This window comes from Dermacentor andersoni, chromosome 4 (genome assembly GCF_023375885.2).
Source record: "Dermacentor andersoni chromosome 4, qqDerAnde1_hic_scaffold, whole genome shotgun sequence".
Taxonomy (NCBI): Eukaryota; Metazoa; Arthropoda; class Arachnida; order Ixodida; family Ixodidae; genus Dermacentor; species Dermacentor andersoni.
Genome location: NC_092817.1, coordinates 45,659,565 through 45,667,852, shown reverse-complemented (window position 1 = coordinate 45,667,852; position 8,288 = coordinate 45,659,565). Strand labels below are relative to the sequence as shown.

At 44.2% G+C, this 8,288-nt stretch overlaps 1 long non-coding RNA gene across 2 annotated transcripts; it reads right to left on the bottom strand.

Annotated features, from left to right (window-relative positions):
* Positions 1 to 866: 866 nt before the first annotated feature.
* LOC126537045 (uncharacterized) lies at positions 867 to 5,610 on the bottom strand. 2 transcript variants are annotated; one of them, XR_011893594.1, is made up of 3 exons: positions 5,307 to 5,610; positions 3,273 to 3,400; positions 867 to 1,208 (listed from the first exon to the last, which is right to left on the bottom strand). It is a non-coding gene; the product is annotated as an uncharacterized lncRNA (long non-coding RNA). The 2 variants fall into 2 exon arrangements; XR_007600740.2 differs by lacking the exon at positions 5,307 to 5,610 and adding an exon at positions 4,376 to 4,947.
* Between the last annotated feature and the right edge of the window lie 2,678 nt (positions 5,611 to 8,288).

Below are 8,288 nucleotides of genomic sequence, written 5' to 3'. Positions count from 1 at the left end.
TTCTTGATCTCAGGCAGTGCCTTACAAATAAACAGGTGGGCTAGTGCTTTGAACCGAGAAGTAAGAAGTCACTCTTGCCCTTTAACTCTGCACATTCAAAGCTTGTTAAACGAGGTATTGTAAAGATTTGCCTCGTTAACAGCCTCAATAAATCTTGCTCACATGAAATGCAAGATAGTCTTGCTGCACAGGTTGTCGCCTTTCTTGGGCTGGCTACCCTTTGGCCTTAATTTCAGCCATAGCAGAACAGCTTCTGAAGGGCACAAAACGTGATGAGCGCACTCAGTCAAGGAACCAGCCGGTTGAAAGACTGGTTCGCAGTGCTACTGTATGTGCATGATGTCTCCGATAGGCTAAAAAGAGATTTGGCAACCTACAGGAATCCCAGTCCTTTTCTCAGCCCCGGAAAAGCTGGCAAAGCTCTGTAAGCGTGTAAACGCGCCTAAATCGTGTCAGAGTTCTTGCTCTGTCGGGCACAGAAAACGTTTTGCGATATGTGTAACGAATGTGGTTTACCATATTCCCGTTTTGAGGCAGTAAATATGTTGGACGGACAGGCAGGTGCCTAAATGATCGTTTAAAAGTGCACTATAACGTCCATAACACTGTTCAAGGCCACTTGGGCATTCATTGCCGGGACTGCCGCTGCATGCCCCTCTTTGAAGATACGCAAGTTTTAGCGAAACACAGCTCACCCGGTACATTATTGATGCTTATTTCAACAGAAAAATGGGTAGTGTGTGCGTTAGTGCCCCCTCTATAACGCTGACCCCTAGTGAAGTCTTGTATCTCCACAGATAGAAATTGTGATTTTTTTTTAGTGACCATGTTCTTAGTACAATGACTTGCTGTAGGAACGCCCCTTGTGACTGCCTTTCATTTTCTGCGCATGGCCCTTGTGTATAAACACACGATGTGGCAACGCAATAAAATATTGTTGGAAGTCAGCGCAGTGTATGTCGTCTCTCGCAGTCCTTGTCCTTCACACTGTACGTCATTTTTATACTGAACAGTGAATAATAATTTATTCAAAATGAGAAAAAATATAGTACACATCTGAGCTGCAAGAATGCAATTGATACAGCAAATGACGTTTAGCTTTCCAAAAGAAAAAAAATGTTCACGTTTCACCACGAGGTGCAGGGACTCCATTCTCTGAGCATCTTGACGAATAAATGCAGCGCATGGCATTGCTGGAATCTTGCATCCTGCATTAGCAAAATAAGAAGAGAATCATGAGAGTTCAGTCTGTGCAATTGCACATGTGCACTGTGGAAAATTTGATAAGGCAACAAGCTCCTGAAAGTAACAAACTTAGTTAATGTGACTGGGAACAATGAACAGCTCAGGCAACTGGGCAAGACAGCTGAAAGGTAGGAGAAATTTCTATTTTGCAAATTTAGGAATTGCATTTACTGTGAACACTAAACCACTATGTCACTGTGAATACAAGGCACATACAGCAGCAAAAGCAAATAAATTTACAGTAGCCTTTTCACCATAGAAAATAAGAGTGAATAAAATTTAAGGACACTACCAATGACATCTCTCAACAACAGCAATTTGTCCAAGAGTGTGTATGTGACCTTAATATAAAATTGACATGAAATGTGGAATATATCTCTGCATTACACTTTATAAGTACTGCAGCTGAGAACCTTACGGGATATGGCATATTAAGACTGACATGCACAAGACATTAAAAAACGGCTGTCTTTACACATTATTACACTAGGAGACAAAGAGTAATTTTACAGAGAGTGCACACAAAATGAAAATGAGGGAACCCCCACTGGCATTATCATTTGCCCTGCAATACATGCATCCAGCCCAACAATCTCCAACTCCCCAATGCAGTTTATTAGACCCTTTCTGTATCCTAAAATTTATTGTGTATTTCTTATTTACTAATTTAGTAAGAATTGACAGTTCGGCATACTTTCCTTGAAAATTTAGCATGTGTTAACTATTTTTTTAGAGCAGGCCCCTTTCTTTCAATAGGTTAGCTTGGCAAACGGTGACAAGTAGTATTCTCAAAGATCATAAGTTTAAATAAACTTATGATCCTTCGTCATGCTCCCACTTTCTACTTCATGCTCTAAACTGTGATACCCCTCCTAGGCCGTTTATGTTATTCTGTGAATACATACATGGTCCTCCTTTGTGTAGCATCTCAACTAGAGCCTGAAATTTCTTGTCTCCTAAAAAAATCATCTTTACCGCCCAAAATATATTGCACGGTTACCCTTCACTTGGGGGGTGGGGAGGGATTGTATATAAGTGTTCACTTATTCAATGAACCTCAGAGCCACAACCATTTCTCATCCTGTGTTGCCACTACCCGCATGAGTCGCAATGGTTGTAAATTGGCTACCTGCACTCCCCCGCCTAAAAGTACATTTTGCCACATGGAAAATGACCACAGCATTGCATTTGATTGAATGAGTCCTCCTGTGCATGTTTTTTTTTCTCGTCTTGTAATGGCTAGGTTCAACATGGTCAAGTCTGAAAACTGCCAAGCCCCAACCAATACTTTGTGTAGTTTCAAAATTATGAAGCATTCATTTTTCAAGACTTGTCCCAAATTAAGCCTGAGGCAGATTTTCATGATGCAAATGAGGAAAGGTTGTGCTTAGTAACAATGATAGGCCTGCTATATCCTGCAAAACTGTATGAAATGACATATGCTTGCAATTTTCATGAGCAGCTAGCTCAGTACAAGAAATAGGTGCAATGCCTGCGGAAATGTTTTTTAACACCCATGAGAGGTCCTAGTTTCTTGTAGTTTCTTCAAATCCCTTGCAGTCTAGATTGCAATCCGGCGCATGTTAATATTGTATTTGAAATAAAAACAGCTCAAATATTAAGGTTTTGAGAATTATGCGGGATTAAATTAAAGGTAGACAAGTAATGCAACGAGCAAATAACAAGCTCATTGCATAGAGTAAGGAAATATTCCTTTCCTGCAAAAACATTGGTAGCAGGAAGGTCATACGAAATTAGCACTGAATGCACAATAAAGAATATCATGCTGGAATGCCCCCATCTGTGAATATTCTTGCACAAAGAAAATCCTCATTACGAAAGGCCATCAAGAAAATGCAAGTGTATGCTTTGGATCAACAGTCATACCTGCAGTATGCACTACAATCGGCAATATTTAAAAACACACACAACTGCATATGATATCAAGCTTAGGTCGCCAAAGAGCCTCAGAGTTTTAAATTATAACTTGACTTACTATATTAAACTACACACCTATATCTACTTACAATGTAGTCTTCCCAACTGCTTCCTAGAAGACATCAACCATCTGCCTGAAGGCGAACGCAAGTGGCTTGCTCTTAATGGAGGGCACCAAGGCTGGGCATTGTGAAATTGATGCTATCATCTGCATGACCTGCGAGAAACAACACTCTAAGCTAAACAAATGCTATTAGAATGAAAGACAAGATCACTGGTAATGGGCCTCGTTTTGGTTTGCACGAGAAAAGAAAAAAATATGGACTTTGCGCTGCTTACTAAAAATGAAGCAAGCTTCCTTCCAGATGTTGCAGTCATGCATTAAGATTGCACACAGCTGCATGTTTGTATGCCCATATGCTGCTGTCGCTACTGTGCCAGCATGCTTTGCATACCTTATTATTTCAAGTTATATTGATTATTGTGTTTTCTTGCCAATTTTTGGCAAATAGCACCAGCAAAGAAGTAGCTCACTTACACACACACTCCCTTGTGAGGAGCGAATTCACACACGCACGCATGCATGCACGCGCGCACACACACACACACGCACAAGCCTCTACCACATAAGCAGCTTCCCACGCTTGACACACTGCATTTTTTATCCTTTGACACTCCTACTGCGAAGGCATAAAAAGCCTTCGTGTGACCAACCTTAAACTCCTCAACCTACACTTCCAGCTTAAACACTTTCTCGAGATCCAGGACAAGCCTTCTAGCTTCCCTAGTGCTCCAAACTGTGGTTACGAATTTCAATAGGGCTATAGGCGACAGCTCTCGAAGAGCATGCAAACTACCCGGAGAGACCTAAAGCTTGCATATGATACCTCTAAAGCGCAACAACACTTCAAATTTTCAGAATTCATTAAAGCTCCTGAAGACAATTGCTATATACGTAGGACGGGGGGTCTTAATAACCTGCTGCTCACAATTTCAGCGGTTGTATGCATCAACGGAAATGTGGGCTAATGGGAAATTCACGTCTTTAAGATCAGAATTAGTGTAATGGCGAAACACACTACCATATTTCTTAATCATTTATTTGTGCTCTGGATGTAACGTTTCTTTTAGAATAACAATCAAGGATATCGATTCATCAGGGCAGAGGCGGGAAAAAGGAGGAAGCGTATACCTGACGCCTTCCCACTGATCCTCCTGAGAAACAGCGCCTCATACAGCAGTTGTCCAGGTTGGCTTGAAACCAAACTCGGCTTTCAGGCGGCAACACTCGCTGCACCAAATTGGAAGAGTTTTATTGCGAGTAAAACTCTACCGGCCTTATGCAATACATACGCACGCACACAAAACGCACTCGCGCGCATACAAATATACGCACTCTCAAAGCGCAGACACAAAGGCACGCACGCGCACATTGATAAACACAAACAATCACACATACATGCAGGCAGACACGCGAACACGTGCACGCACACACAGTGACCCACACAGAAACACGCTCACAAAACACGTACGCACTAGACACACGCAAGCACGCCGGCCCATACAAACCGGCATGTATGCGCGCGCAAGACGCACGCATGCACACACACACACACACACACACACAAAGCGAGCTGAGCTGAGCGCACGCACACACACGAATCGAGCGCGAGCGCGCACACACGCACAGACAAAGCCAGCCGAAAACATGTTAAAGGCGCCCGGCAAGCAGCAACAGCAGCACGCGACCGCATCAGGGAGAACCAATACCGTGCCAGTTCTTTCGAAAGGTGTCAAAGTCAGTCGTCCTTTTTCTACGCGACGCAAAAGTGGTCGACCACATTTAACTTAAGTGCGAGCGACCGTATTACAAGAAGCCGCGCTGAACGCACAAAAGAAGCACATCTATGAACGTTGAAGCGCTGAGAAAAGCGTAACTATGCAGGCGCATCACGCCCGATGTAAGACGGGGCGCGATCGAGGTAGTTAACTTGCCCTACTAGGAGTGCAGCTGCTCTTGCTCTTACATTAGTGAATTATGCTACGAGATCACAGTAAGATACTTCTAGAGCGAACAAAAACACGTAACAAACCAAGGAAATACCAAATAAATGGGCACTTGCCTGAAAATTTCCATTATGGCAGTACTACCGACCGCCGACACAGGGCACGTTGCAACTGCTCGTCTCAGCGTCCGTGGATCCATCTTCCAGTGCGTACGAACGCTTTGCTTTGAAGTGGAGCACGAGTAATACACAAAGCACGGGCCACACCTTTTTCTACACCGCGCACAAAACTAATCACACGTTTAAAATTATGTCGCACAGCGCGAGACGCGAACGCATTTCACGTAGCTAAAGAATGCAATAATGGCGTAGCTTCCGCCTTCCCATCGTGCCGCGCGCCGAAGTGACTGTACAGCCACAGAACACCTATACAAACTTAGAGAAGGGAAACTGTACCTTCCACAGTGCTACGGAAATAAGCATAGCGGTGGCGTCGTGAACTAAAGTATGCGACCACAGGTGGCGCTGTACAACAGGAAACGGAAACGGGGTTTTGCACACGCTTTACCAGGTGTCTGTGGCTTTACTGGGTTTGGCGCTACGTTTGCCACACAGCAACCAAACTGGCGGGAGCACGATCGAGGCGCAGCAGAATACATGTAGCGCTGAGTCATATCGAGTTAAGGCACACTCTAAACTGACTTTTATCCCGAGCGGTTTTTCGTTTATTACGCCGCCGTTACCCTGAGTTAAATTGTGCCGCCGCGCTCCAGCTGTTGCATTTCGTGTAGGGCTACTGACAGAATGCGGTTTCCAGATGGCACGATGGCCTCGACTGGAATAAATGCACACGACACCAAAGATTGAGTAAGCCTGAAAATATTTTATTTGCATTTTACAAGTACAACAAAAAGCACACGTCTACGCATCCACACAAACGCGGTTACATAGTCAAGAAATGGCTCATTAATAAGGGTAGCACAAACGCACAAGAAAGAAGACCTAAGCTACAAAACGTACGGTCGGCTGCTAAGTATAATAATTTCCCTGTCACCGCGTGTCACTTTTATACAGCATCCTTACAGCACTACCAGGCCGGGTAGTTTGGCGGAAAGAACGCAACCGCTTATACGGCCGTCAGCTGCCTCTTCCTTACGGGTGTCATAATTATCCTAATCTCCGCATCAACGTCGTGCAAGTTCGCATACAGGTATCTGTATCTGAACCATATGTGCCAGCTTAATACACGTGTAGTGAAATTATGATAACCACTGCGTCTCATCAAACGTATTGGTTTTGCAAATGCGCATTACAGCTGACGGAACGACATACTGTAAGTGAAGCACAAGAGAGCAAGGACAAAAGGAGGATACAACACTTGAAGAAATGAAGAATTAGTAGGCATACAGTAAACAAGCGATGACGGAGAACACACAATGATGCATCGGGTGTTCTGTGACATCGGTTTGCGTACTTGCGGTGTTATGGAGATCAACGGCATAAAAACGTACCTTCAAGCGTACTCCCTCAACCTCCGCCGCATTCATTATGATAATCAACGCCTAAACAAAATGAGGCACTATTCTTTGCCAAGAGTAGACCTTTTTACAGCAAGTCTATGTAATGACTCGCAGACGAGACCAGCATGCTTTCGAAAATGTTTTACCGCCGTAGTATTCGAACGCCAACGGCCAGGAAACACATCGATACCAATAGGCTGTCGGCTGTCGGTGGTTAATCGAGCACAAAAACCTTGACGCTATGACTAAAAAGCAGCTTCAACAATCAAATTTTTAAAAAATCAACTGCCTATTTGCCTGAGGTAAAAAAGCATCCTTAGACACCTCGATTGTTCATGTCAATGGTTTGTGTAAATTAAAAAATTCAGCATGTTCAGCGCCCCTAGCAGAGAAAGCACAAATTAAAGTAGTCGACCAAATTACAGTAGCTCCACTTGCGCGCTTACGCTGAAACGCGCCTCGATTGATTTTTCGCCCTCTGTGGCCATTTGTTGAACTTGAGAGTGTGCGGGGCCGTACAGCGTCGTCCCGTCACTTCCGGTCGCTTTTCATTGGGCAGGGGGCGGGCGCGCAAATTGAACGTTTGTTCTGGCAGGTTTGCTTGCTCGAATGGCCGCCTGTTAGCTGCTGCTTCGTTGTGGTCTCCAACAAGAGCGGTGAGGCGGGTAGTTGCTACTACGGTTCGTGCCGAGCATATTTTTTTTGGGGGGGGGGCGCAGTCTGCGCTGCATGACTGAGGGTACAGTACACAAATCGGGACCGTGAGCGAGACGATCGGCGCTCTTCTGCTGGTGCGATTATATTATTCGCTGCGTCCAAACGAAGCAACTTGCGAGGTCACAGCGTAGTTACAGCGATATCCTGGCTCGATAAAGACCCTCACATCTTGGTCGTGCGACAGCGACGCGTAAGCATTCATGAGGCGACCGAAGAATGCGTTTGTAAAAGCATATGCTGTGGATAAGCAATTACAGCTTTGACGACACCAGCCCCTAATATATAGGCTGAGCCTTACAAACTGTGTCCGAGGATGCGCTTAGAAGGCAGACCAGTAGCTTAGTAAAACTCTGAATAACTTACGCAAGATACGTGGAGATTCGGATTTGAGAACTTCCAGCGTGATCTCGCCGCTATAAATGTCTTCGTTATGGCTTCACCAAGCAAATTGTACGTTGATGCCATTGTACATCAGAGGCTCGTCTAATAGCACGTCCCTGTTTGTTCAGCAATGTATCCAGACAGCTTCTTTAATTTCGCCACTTCTTGTTGGGCTTTTAAGGGCACCGAAATATTCGTGCAGAATTGTGCAAGCTGCTCGCGCGTTTTCATTCTGCTACTGCAGTTAGTCTTAGAAGTGTTTAATTGCATGATAATATAATTGTGAGCACAAAATATAGTGATAATTAAATTGTAAGTGAAAGTGCGTACATTTTCTTGATGATGCATTTTGGAGTGGCCGTCATGCCAGTAACATCAGAATCCTAGAAAAAGATCGACAGCCACTTAGGAATGCGAAAACTTAATCACTTCATGGATGTACACTTGCAATTATCACGTGACCGTGATACGTCATACATTG